This window comes from Chiloscyllium plagiosum, unplaced genomic scaffold (assembly GCF_004010195.1).
Source record: "Chiloscyllium plagiosum isolate BGI_BamShark_2017 unplaced genomic scaffold, ASM401019v2 scaf_67784, whole genome shotgun sequence".
NCBI classification, from domain to species: domain Eukaryota; kingdom Metazoa; phylum Chordata; class Chondrichthyes; order Orectolobiformes; family Hemiscylliidae; genus Chiloscyllium; species Chiloscyllium plagiosum.
The window spans coordinates 1-12,617 of NW_025208591.1; the positions used below are offsets into that span (position 1 = coordinate 1).

The 12,617-nt window shown below is 47.5% G+C and overlaps 1 long non-coding RNA gene across 1 annotated transcript; it reads right to left on the reverse strand.

The window, feature by feature from the left end:
* Positions 1-161: 161 nt before the first annotated feature.
* LOC122546709 lies at positions 162-9,361 on the reverse strand. Its single transcript, XR_006310796.1, has 3 exons — positions 9,323-9,361; positions 5,408-5,493; positions 162-278 (listed from the first exon to the last, which is right to left on the reverse strand). It is a non-coding gene; the product is annotated as an uncharacterized LOC122546709 (long non-coding RNA).
* Between the last annotated feature and the right edge of the window lie 3,256 nt (positions 9,362-12,617).

A 12,617-nucleotide genomic window follows, 5' to 3' on the forward strand; every position in this document is an offset into this window, starting at 1 on the left:
GTGTGTTTGTGGTGTATTGATGGTGCGTTTACGGTGTGTTTGTGGTGTATTTGTGGCGTACTTGTGGTGTGTTTACAGTGTACCTGTGGTGTGTTTGCGGTGTGTTACAGTGCCACTGTAGTGAGCCTGCAGTGTGCCAGCTGCCTTGAATACTCACCGATCTTGTGGTAGAGCTCAGGAAGGTGTGCCTCGACCTTGTCTCTCTGGAAGAGATGATACTGAGCCTGCTCACAGGACGGAGTGATCAGGTTAAACTGACGGGCAATGGCGTAAGCTTCCTGAGGACAGAGAGGCACGAGAGATGGTCAGTGACAGTGCTACGTGAACTGTAACAGTCACAATGCTTCTGCAAGTGAACGATTGCTGAAACGTTCCCCCTTCCCCCATCAATCTCTGCACTCTCGAATGTCCTGGCTTCCCACACAGAGGAGGCAAGGCAGCGTATGTTGGAGGGAGTAGGTAGCCTGAAGCTAAATGGCAGGCATGGCAGGACAGCTCGGCTGTGTGGACTGAATCCCATGCCTTGTGACCCCAGACAATCACAGGAGACTTAACGTCTGTGCTTTGGAACTTGAGCTGGAGTCGCTGGGGTCTTTTGTAAGACTGAGATTGATGTGGATGACGTGTTTAATAACTGCGGCTGGTTACCTTGCAGAGCTAGAGAGGTGGCTAGGGACTGGGTAGCGCTGGGCAGTCTAAGATCACCAGGTGATTCGGTCCTGGCTCGGGTACAGGAGTCCTCCCCCACCCGCGCCCCCGAGCCTACCTGACTCACTAAAGCACCTTTCCTTTCGGGTACTGGTGAGGATGATGGCTTTTTCCAGGAATGTACAACTGTAACACCGAAAATGGCTCAGCTTACGGGATGTGGGATTGGGTAATAGTGCAGTGATTAATAGTTCGAGGAACAGATACGTTTTTCTGTGCCCAGAGGTGTGACGCCAAGTCTCCCTGACGCCGGGGTCAAAGGGCAGCTGCAGGGCGTTATTTTGGGGTCGGGTGCAGAGCCAGAGGTCACAGCCCACACCGGGAGAAAGTGGGATGTAATCCCGGAAGCAGATTTTCGGGCACGAGACTGAGTAATCAGGGCCCCTCAGGCCGTAAGGTGCGGGATCGACCCCCACGTGTTCATGAGGACAGACACAGGAAGTTTGTGTGATCAAACACAGGGCTGGGGAAAATGGTGCAGGAGGGAGGGCTTTAGATTCCTGGGGCATGCGGGCTGGTCTTGGGTCAAGCTGGACCTGATTGCCGTGACAGAGCTGTGGCTGCACGACTGGCAACTGAACACAAAAGGATATTCATCATTTCGGATGGATCGGCAGAAAGGGAGAGGAGCTGGAGTCATGTTTTGGTGACAGAAGGTTTCCACTTGAGAGAACCTGATATTTCGTGAGGCAAAGAAAGAGTGAGGGGCTGTTTGTAGAGCACCAAACAGCAGTGGCATTGTGGGACACAGTATAAATCAGGAAAGGTCACCCCTTTACAGGAAGGATGTGGAAACTTTGGAAAAGGCGCAGAGGAGATTTACCAGGATGTTGCCTGGTCTGGAGGGAAGGTCTTATGAGGAAAGGCTGAGAGACTTGGGTCTGTTCTCATTGGAAAGAAGACGGCTAAGGGGGGATTTGATAGAGACAATACAGATGATCAGAGGATTAGATAGGGTAGACAGTGAGAGTCTTTTCCCTAGGATGATGATGTCAGCTTGTACGATGGGGCATAACTACAAATTGAGGGGTGATAGATTTAAGACAGATGTCAGAGGCAGGTTCTTTATGCAGACAGTGGTAAGGGTGTGGAATGCCCTGCCTGCTAATGTAGTTAACTCAGCCACATTAGGGAGATTTAAACAATCCTTAGATTAGCACATGGATGATATTGGGATAGTATAGGGGGACGAGCTGAGCATAGCTCACAGGTCGGCGCAGCATTGAGGGCCAAAGGGCCTGTTCTGTGCTTTATTGTTCGATGTTCTATGCAGAGATGCATTTAACAAGGAGAATGCAGCATCACGCATGACTTCAATATTTGCTGGGTAAATCTAACGAGCACCAATGCTGTGGAGTAGGAGGTCTTGGAATGTATTTGAGACAGTTATTGAGATAGTTTTCTGGAGGAACATGTTGAGGAATCATCTAGGACATAGGTTATTTTTGATCTGGTATTATACAATGAGAAAGGAATCATTAATAACCTTACTGTACAGGAATCTTGAAGGAATATTGAACATTGTATGACAATTTAAAACAAAAAGAGTGTAATTCAATCTCAAACTGGTGTCTTAAATCTAAGCAATTATCAAAGTATGGGAATCTGATGGATTGGAAAATTACGTTTAAAAGTTTAACACGAGGTACAATGGCTAGTAATTCAAGAGTCAATTCATGTTTTTCAACGAACTTACATCTCTTTAAGGTAAAATTTTCCCAAAAGAAATTGAGTTGGGGTTACCTTAACCCTAACCCTATTACAGGAGGTGAAGGAATTGCCAAAAACAAAAATGTAGATTAGATTCCCTACAGTGTGGAAACAGGCCCTTTGGCCCAACCAGTCCACACTGACCCACCCCCCTACCCAATATTTACCCCTGACTAATGCACCCAACACAATGGGCAATTTAGCACAGCCAATTCACCTGACCTGCACATCTTTGGATTGTGGGAGGAAACCCACTCAGACCCGGGGAGAATGTGCAAACTCCACACAGACAGGAATTGAGCCTGGTCCCTGGTCCCTTTGAGGTAGCAGCACTAACCACTGTGCCATCCGTAGCTGTAAGCCTAACGATTGGGATAATTTTAGAATCCATCAAAGAAGGACAAGTAAGTTTATCAAGAAATAGAGAATCCAAATGAATGTAAACTAACTGGAAAAATAAAAGCAGTTTTTAAAAGTTTGTATTGGTATTTAAAAATGGCAAAAGGATTGGCAAAGACAAGTGTAGAAGCAGGTATTGCAGATGCTGGAGATTAGAGTCAAGATTAGAGTGGTGCTGGAAAAGCACAGCAGGTCAGGCAGCATCTGAGGAGCAGGAAACATCGATATTTCAGGCAAAAGCTTTTGCCCGGAACGTCGATTTTCCTGCTCCTCAGATGCTGAAAGACAAGTGTGAGCCATTGCAGGAAGAGATAGGTGAACTTCTGATAGGAAAAAAGAGAAGCTAAAGAAATACTTTGCGCCTGTCTTCAGAAAAGAACACAAGAATTCTCCCTGAGATAATTCGGACCCAATGGTGTAGTCAGAATGTGGCGTTGAGCTAAATTAATATCAGTGAGCACCGGAGAATTGGAGAAATTAATTGGGCTGAAAGTTGACAAATTCCAAGACCCAATGACCTTTACAAATCACCTTTCCGAATTCGATTAATTCTGCAATGGTTCCTGGAGATTGGAAAGTCTGAAATGGTTAGAAAAGAGTGAGAGAGAGAAAACAGGGAACAAAATAACCTGTCAGGCCTGACACCAGTGACAGGGAGCTTATTAGAATCTATTCAAAGGATGTGGTTACTGGTTACCTAGGAACGAATTGCCTGATTGGGGAAGCAGAGTCAACATCGATGGATGGTTTTTTTTTATTATTTATTATGTTATTTTTCCAGTTAGTTTACATTCATTTGGATTCTCTATTTCTTGATAAACTTACTTGTCCTTCTTTGATGGATTCTAAAATTATCCCAATCGTTAGGCTTACAGCTACGGATGGCACAGTGGTTAGTGCTGCTACCTCAAAGCAACAGGGACCAGGCACAATTCCTGTCTGTGTGGAGTTTGCACATTCTCCCCGGGTCTGAGTGGGTTTCCTCCCACAATCCAAAGTCAACATCTTTGACAAACCAGGATGTTTTGATGGCGTTACTAACAGAGTCAACAAGGGGAGACAGGTGGATGTGATATACTTGGGTTTTTCCAAAGGTTTTTGACAAATTTCAACAGGGTGGCACGGTGGCTCAGTGGTTAGCACTGCTGCCTCGCAGCACCAGGGACGTGGGTTCGATTCCAGCCTCAGCCAACCGTCTGTGTGGAGTTTTCACATTCTCCCCCGAGTCTGCGTGAGTTTCCTCCCACAATCCAAAGATGTGCAGGTCAGGGTGGATTGGCCATGCTAAATTGCCCCATAGTTTTAGGTGCATTAGTCAGGGGTATATATAGGGAGGGGGAATGGATCTGGGTAGGTTACACTTAGGAGGGTCAGTGTGGACTTGTTGGGCCGAAGGGCCTGTTTCCATACTGTAGGGAATCTAATCTAAAAGGAGTGAGTCAAGAAAATGACAGCGTGCGTGGGATTCAGGGTACCATCCTGGCATGGACTAAAGAATGAGTTGGTTAGCCGTATCTGAGAAGGATATACTTGAACGGGAGGGAATGCAAGAGGGACTCAGCAGACAGACTCCAGGGGCTGGGGACGACTGACCTATGAGCAGTGATTGAGTCAAAAGTACTCCCTGTTCTTTCAAGGTTGATGGACCGCGTTAAGCCGTCAGTCAGCTTGACGCTGAGAGACTCAGATGGAGGGGCTGAATGGCCTTCTGCTGCTCCTGTCATCCAATGTTTGAAAAACCAATAGGTTGTGAAAGGGCGAGGGATGTAAGGGAGAGCCGAGAGGTCAATCTTCTTCAATAGTGATTCCAGCGCAGAGGCTCCTCCGAGTCGCTGATCTGGTGTTGGCTCTCGCCCACGAGTCCAGCCTCGAACCCCATCAATGGTAACTATGTCATCAGCTGTCTGGGAAGTGCATTCGGTAATCCTCCACCACTCCCGCGCGGCACCATTACACACCTCTTTAAAAGCCACGCCTTTGATTACGTTCAGAACCAGAAACCTGCACTGACTTACTCCCACTGACCGTGATGGGTTCCACTCATGATTCCACATCAGCTTTGCTCCATCCACCCTTTCACCTCCAGCCCCTACACCCCCTCCCATCATCTCTTTAACCCCCTCCAGCCCCAACACCCTCCCTATCTCTGTAACCCCAGTAGCCACTATCTTTTTCTATGTTCTGTGTATCCCTCCAATTCTGACCTCTCATTGAATCCCTGACTCCCTCTGTTCGTTCCACCTCTGACGGTCATGTTTTGGGGAATTCCCTCCATAAACCTCTCCTCCTTGTTCTGTCTTTCACAGTGACCTGCCCTCTCTCTCTCTCTCTCTCTCCAATATGATGCAGCTTAAAATTGACCTGGGTGACCCAGCTCTTGGTCAGTGGTCACCAGTATCTGCTCAAGTGACTCAGTGCCAAACGTAGCCCTACTTCACCCAGCTCAGGGTGTTTGGCCACCACTAAAGGCACTACAGAAATGCAGTCTACGCTCGTCCTGTCGTGTCCCTTTGCAAATGCCACCTGAATGAATCTTTGTCATCTCTTGAGCAGGGAACGCTGTGGGTTTTATGTTCATCCAGTTCCTCACCATGATCTCCGCTGAGGTCCATCGGGATGTTCCCCAGTACATTGTCTTCCCCTGGTTTATGAGGAATGTCATGGCCCGGACAATCTCTGTTGGAAGATGGAAAATTGCAGAGTGAGGATCTCATGTCCCCAGTGCTGCAAACCACCCTCTGCCAATCCCTGCACTGACTGTGGTCGACAGGGGCTCTGCCAATCCCTGCACTGACTGTGGTCGACAGGGGGGGAATTCCCAATCCCAATCCCTGCACTGACTGTGGTCGACAGGGGGAGAATTCCCAATCCCAATCCCTGCACTGACTGTGGTCAGCAGGGGGAGAATTCCCAATCCCAATCCCTGCACTGACTGTGGTCGGCAGGGGGAGAATTCCCAATCCCAATCCCTGCACTGACTGTGGTCAACAGGGGGGGAATTCCCAATCCCAATCCCTGCACTGACTGTGGTCAGCAGGGGAGAATTCCCAATCCCAATCCATGCACTGACTGTGGATGACAGGGGGAGAATTCCCAATCCCACAGCAGTGACCATAAAGAGAACAGAGTTCTTCCAAGATTGAAAAAAACAGGTGGAATGGCTTCTTCCAGAGAGTGGTGTTGCTGTTCAAACCCACAGGGAGAGGCCTCAACTTCTCCAGAAGGGAATGAGCTCAAAGGGACAGAATGGAAATTTCCCTTCTCTCGTTTCAGAAGGAGATGAGGAGGGATTTCATTTCTTCCTCTGAGCGTCTCTGTCTGCGCCACTTTCTTCCCCAGTCCACAGCGAGCGCTTGCTCCTTGAATATTTCTAAGTCTGATGTTCGATTTTTGGTCAGCGAGGGGGTCAAAGGTCACTAGGTGGTGATGCTGGGGTGCGTGGATAGGCAACAAAATGGGGTCGAGCCTACATACACCCGAGGGGCCGAATGGCCTTTTCCTAACTCCTATGTTTGCATGTTTTAACTATATGTCCGAAGGCTGAGGGGAGGCCGAGGGGAGGGGAACAGTGTGCAGTGTAAACACCAGCACAACTCAGGATGGGCTGAACGGCAACCCTGCGTATCCCATATCACTATGAAATGTCACCTTATTTCCGGTATCCCTCCTGGTTGTCCCTCCTCAGCAAGCGTGCTGATATTTTTTTGACTATAATGTGCTTAGAGGCCCTCAGCTACTGTCGTAGAGTCTAACCCTCAGTCGAATTGCTTTAGAATGAGATGGATGTCAAGGTGAGACATCTGAGGCCTACCCCTCGGTAACGCAGCAGGAGGTGGTGGTCTAATTACTGTTACTCATCAATTAATCCATTGGCCCATGAAGGCAGAGGTTCAAAACCCACCATAACAGCTTCAAATAATAAACAAAAACCTGGAGCATTTGGTTCTAGTCCCAGTGACAGTAACCACAGCAATGAGCTCACTATGTAGAGAACCACCCAGTTCCCAAATATCTTTTAAGGAAAGGAATCTGCCCTCCTTACCTGGCCTGGCCTGGCCTACACGCGACTCTAGAAAGGAGGCCATTTGGCCCCTCAGGTCTCCTCCACAATGTCACATGGTTGCGACTGACCTTTGACCTCTGTGCTGGGAGGGACATCACTGGTCGGGTAATAGAAGGGCCGAGGCTCCCCTCTTCAGAGGTGCAGACAGTGGGGAGTCACTTGAGGCTATATGATGGTTTGTTAAAAACCCAGCAACAGGTCAGCCCCTGATGAACTAACCTGGGTGAGGGACAAAGATGACCTGATGCCAAAACCGACGCACATGCTTTGACCTTAAAGGCATTGAGGGTTATGGGAATGTAGCGTTGAGAGAGAGGATCCAGCATTCATATTGCTCGTGTTTCTATACATCAGACCTTCCATCCACCTCATCCTGATGTCGTGACTGCTTCAGGAGAGCTAGCCGAATGATAACAACCTACGAACGAGGAGGCCATCCAGTCCCTTGAGCCTGCCTCGCCATTTAATACAATCGTGGTTAATCTCATCTCCGCCTCAACTCCACCTCCCTCCCTGTTCCTGATAGCCCATTACCAGATAAAAATCTGACCATGTTTTCTTTAAATGTATTCCATGTCCCAGCATCCATGCACCCTGGGATAGTGAATTCCATGGATTCATGTCATTGGGAGGAGTAAGGAAGTTTGCCTCACCTTGGATTGAAATCTGCCACCCCTTCTCATTCTAGATTGCCATGTATGAGCAAGGATGCTCTCTATATTTACTTTCTCGATCCCCTTTCACGTTTTATATCCCTCAATTACATCTCCTCGCACTCTCCCAAACTCCAGAGTATCGGTCTAAACTGCTTAATCTGGTCAAACCTCTCATCTCTGGAATCAAGCTCGTGAAAACCTCCTGTACAAGACAATTATATCGTTGCTGAATTAAGGAGGTCAAAACTGAGCCCAGATCCGGATGCCCTTGTACAGTTGCAACATCACTGACTCCCTTCCATCTCTATTCCTTAAGCAATAAACACCAAAGTTCCATTTGCCTTCCTCCTAAACCAGGTTCATTCAATAAGACCATAAGACAGAGGAGTGGAAGTGAGGCCATTTGGCCCATCGAGTCCACTCCGCCATCTAATCATGGCTGATGGGCGTTCCAACACCACTTACCCGCACTGTCCCCGTACCCCTTAATTATTCCTTGTGAGATCAAGAATTTATCAATCTCTGCCTTGAAGACATTTAGCGTCCCGGCTTCCACTGTGCTCCGTGGCAATGAATTCCACAGGCCCACCACTCTCTGGCTGAAGAAATGGCTCCTCATTTCCTTTCTAAATTGACCCCCTCTAATTCTAAGGCTGTGCCCATGGGCCCTAGTAACCCCACTTGGCAGAAACAAATTCCCAGCGTCCACCCTTTCTAAGCCATGCATTATCTTGTGTCGTGCATGAGGATACCCAGGTCCCTCTTCAATGGAGCACTCTGAAGTTTCTCTCTGGTTAAGTCTGGCTCAGTAATACCATTGCCGACATTTGGCTGTTTTATGCCTCTTGTGGTAGTGGGGAGAAGCAAGCGAGCAGATCAAAATTTCTCTCGCCAATCCCCCTGCTAGATGCTCCTCTCTCTCATGACCAACAATAAAGGGCTACAAACACAGAGAACTCTGGATAAACGCAACAGATCTCGTACAGAGAGAAACAGAGTGAATGTTTCAAATCCAGTCAGACTCATCAGAACTGAAAGGTGCTGGGAAATGATGTCATCAAAATGGAGGTCAGAGATCATGCTCTGAGGTGGCTACTACAGCACCCCCCCATTCCCCGGGTATGTGTTGTCAGAGTGGACCAATATTTTCTTTTTCACTCCTAACCTTAACATCTATCTTACATCTCTATCGCTTCTTTACTGGTATTTGCACCTTTTCACTCCTAACTTTAACATCTATCTTACATCTCTATCACTTCTTTACTGGTATTTGCACCTTTTCACTCCTAACCTTAACATCTATCTTACATCTCTATCACTTCTTAACCACTATTTGACCTTTTCACTCCAAACCTTAACACCTATTTTACAACTCTATCACTTCTTTACTACTATTTGCACCTTTTAACTCCTAAAGTTAACACCTGTTTTACATCTCTATCATTTCTTTACCACGATTTGCACCTTTTCACTCCTAAAATTAACACCTATTTGACATCTTTAACACTTCTTTACCACGATTTGCAATCTTGTATTTGATTTTGAGCAGTCTCGCCATCTGACATACTTGCTGTTCCCTTTCTGTCAACAGCAGAAAAGCTACCACTTTCCAACCCCTTTAAGTTCTGATGAAGAGTCTTATGGGATCCGAAACATTAATTCTGTTTTCTCTTCCTCCCATGGCCCTGCTGAATTTCTCGAGCACTTCCTGTTTTAATTTCAGGTTTGCAGTATCTCCAGTCTTTTGCTCTTATTAAAGTGAAACTCTTCATTTGGTGACAGATACCTTCTACAAAGAAAACCCTCAAGCGCGGGCTGTAATGACCTGTCAACAGAAAGCAGGTTTTAGAGAATTAATCGATAACATCAGAACAACATGGAACTCCGTGCCTCCGTGTGAGGCAATAAACACGCAGAATGGGTGTGGAAATGGTTAAATTACTTTCAGTATCATTCCCTTTGAGGCAGGGTGCTCTGGTAAGAGGAATAATGGAGTGTTGCGAAACCTCCTCAGATTTATATAAAGTTAAGTAGAATTGAGTCACTGAGATCTGGAGTGGGGAGCACGCTAGAAATTCCAAACTCATTAAACCTATAGCAATGCAAACTCTTCCAGAAGGCTTAAGTGAAACAACATGTGAGTGTGGGAAAAATAGACATTTGTACATTTGTGGTCTCAGAGTCAGCTGTGGTTCAGTGGCTGTATAATTCACTGCTGCTGGACACTCTCCAGTAACTGAGTTCCAAGCTTAAGGTCCTCACTGGAAGTTGAGGGTGGAAATCTGAGCTGTCGTCTCGAGGTTTAATGAGTTTATCAAGGGTGTCTCACAGACCCGGATACACATGCTTGCAGATATGTCCTTCTGCTCAATGCACACATGTGTATATGGACATGCCTTAAACACACACACACGCATATGCTCACACGCGCATGCATACACACACACGTGCGCGCGCACAGGCACACATGCATATGTACACACACGCATGCACACACACGCGCGCATACGTACACACACCCACGCACACAAGAGCATGCACACACACACATGCGCACGCACACACACATACACAGACACACACACACATGCACGTGCGCGCACAGAAACAGACCCTTCGATCCAACTTATCCATGCTGACCAAACATCCTAATTTAACGAAGTCCCATTTGCCAGCACTTGGCCCACATCCCTCCAAACCCTTCCTATTCATGTACCCCTCCAGATGCCTTTTAAATGTTGTCATTGTACCAACCTCCACCACATCCTCTGGCAGCTCATTCCCTTTACACATCACCCGATCATGTACACATCCTCTCAGATGAGCATCACAATTCCATAAGTCAGAGGAGCAGAGCTAGGCCATTTGGCCCATCGAATCTGTTCCACCATTTGATCATGGCTGACAGGTTTTTCAACCCCATCCTGCCGCCTTCTCCCTGTAACCCTTGACCCCCTCACTAATCAAAACCTATCTATCTCTGTCTTAAATACACTCAATGACTTGGCCTCCACAGCCATCTTCAGCAACAGATTCCTCCTCATCTCATTTCTAAAGGGTCATCCCTTCCCTCTGAGGCTGTGCCCTCGGGCCTAGTCTCTTCTACTCCTGAAACAGCGTCTCCGTGTCAACTGCATCTGGGCCTCTCAGTATTCTAAAAGTTTCAACGAAGTCCCCCCTCTTCCTTCACAACTCCGTCGAGTACAGACCCAGACTCCTCAACCACACCTCAATGTGACAAGCTCTTCATCCCTGGGATCACGGTTGTAAACCTTAGCTGGACCCACACCAATGCCAACGCATCCTTCCTGAGATACAGAGCCCAAAACCGCTCACTATATACCAAATGCCATCTGATCACTGGATCTCCTTTGTCTAACTTTCTCACTACCTTCTCAATGAATTCTGATAGATTTAGAGTCACGGAGTCATACAGCACAGGAACAGACCCCAACCTGTCCATACCAACCAAGTTTCCCAAACCAGACGAGCTCCATTTGCCAGCATTTGGCCCACATCCCTGTAATAAACACTTATTCAAATATACCTGTCCAAATATCTTTTAAATGTCGTAACTCTACCTGCGTCTACCACTTCCTCTGGACGTTCATTCCACCCATGAACCACTCTGTGTCAAAACGTTGCCCACCTTCCCCACCCCTCCTCCCCCGCTATGTCACTTTCAAATCTTTCACCTCTCACCTTGACACTAGTTATGAACTCCCCCACCCCACACCCTTGCTATTCACCGTACCGAAGATTATAAACAACTACAGGGTCACCCCTCATCCTCCCACGCTCCAGGGAAATAAGACCCATTCTACCCAGCCTCTCCTTATAACTCAAACCCTTCAGGACTGGCAACATCCTGGTCAATCTTCTCTGAACTCCTTCCAATTTAATGATATCCTTCCTCTTGCAGAATGACGAGAATTAGAACATAGAGCACAGAACATTCCAGAGCAGTACAGGCCCTTCGGCCCTCGATGTGAAACCAATCCGAAGCCCATCCAACCTACACTATCGCGCCCATATGTTCTGTACAACATCAACATGATGTCACAACTTCTATACTCAATGGACTAGACAACAAAGGTCTGACAGACATGACCTCCCCTTGACAAAGCCAACCTATTTTTACTAACTATCCTTAATAGTCGACTCTCAAATCTTACTAACTACTGAGGTCAGGCTCCAAGAGCAGGTCAGAGGCTGGGAATCCTGCAGTGAGTAACTCCCCTCCTGACTCCCCAAAGCCTGCTCCACCATCTACAAGGCACAAGTCAGGAGGGTGAGGGAATACTCCCCACTTGCCCCTGGGTGGGGGCGGCTCCCACAACACTCAAGAAGCTCGACACCACCCAGCACAAAGCAGCCCTCTTGATTGGCACCACATTCACAAACATCCACTCCCTCCCCACCGACGCTCAGCAGCAGTAGTGTATAATACCAACAAGATGCCCTGCAGCAATGCCCCAAAGACCCTCAGACGGCACCTTCCAAACTCATGACCACTTCTTTCGAGAAGGACAAGGGCAGCAGATACATAGGAACATCACCACTTTCAAGTTCCCCTCCAAGCCCTCACCATCCTGACGTCGCTGTTTCTCCAGTGTCACAGGGTCTGCACACGGACTGCAACGGTTCAAGAAGGCAGCTCACTCCTACCTTCTCAAGGGGCAACTAGGGATTGGGTAATAAATGTTGGGCCCAGCCAGCGATGCCCACATTCCCATGAACGCATGATTAGAAACCTTTATTCAATTGTAATACCATCACCCATCTGATTCCAGCTTCTCCTTCTGAGATTGCAGGGTGAATTTTATATAGCCACTGCCACTGAGGGATTCCATCACCTTAAGCTCCCTGTTCAAGTCTGCCTCATCACACATCATCAAATCGAGAACTGACTGTCCCCAGTGGGCTCTACAACAAGCTGCTTCACTCGTCCATTCACACGTTCCTGATCACACTTGCCTGCAAGCTCACAGCTACATGCACACGTGCACACACACACACACACACACTCTCCCTCTCATACACATATGCACACACTCAGACATGCACACACACTCAGACAC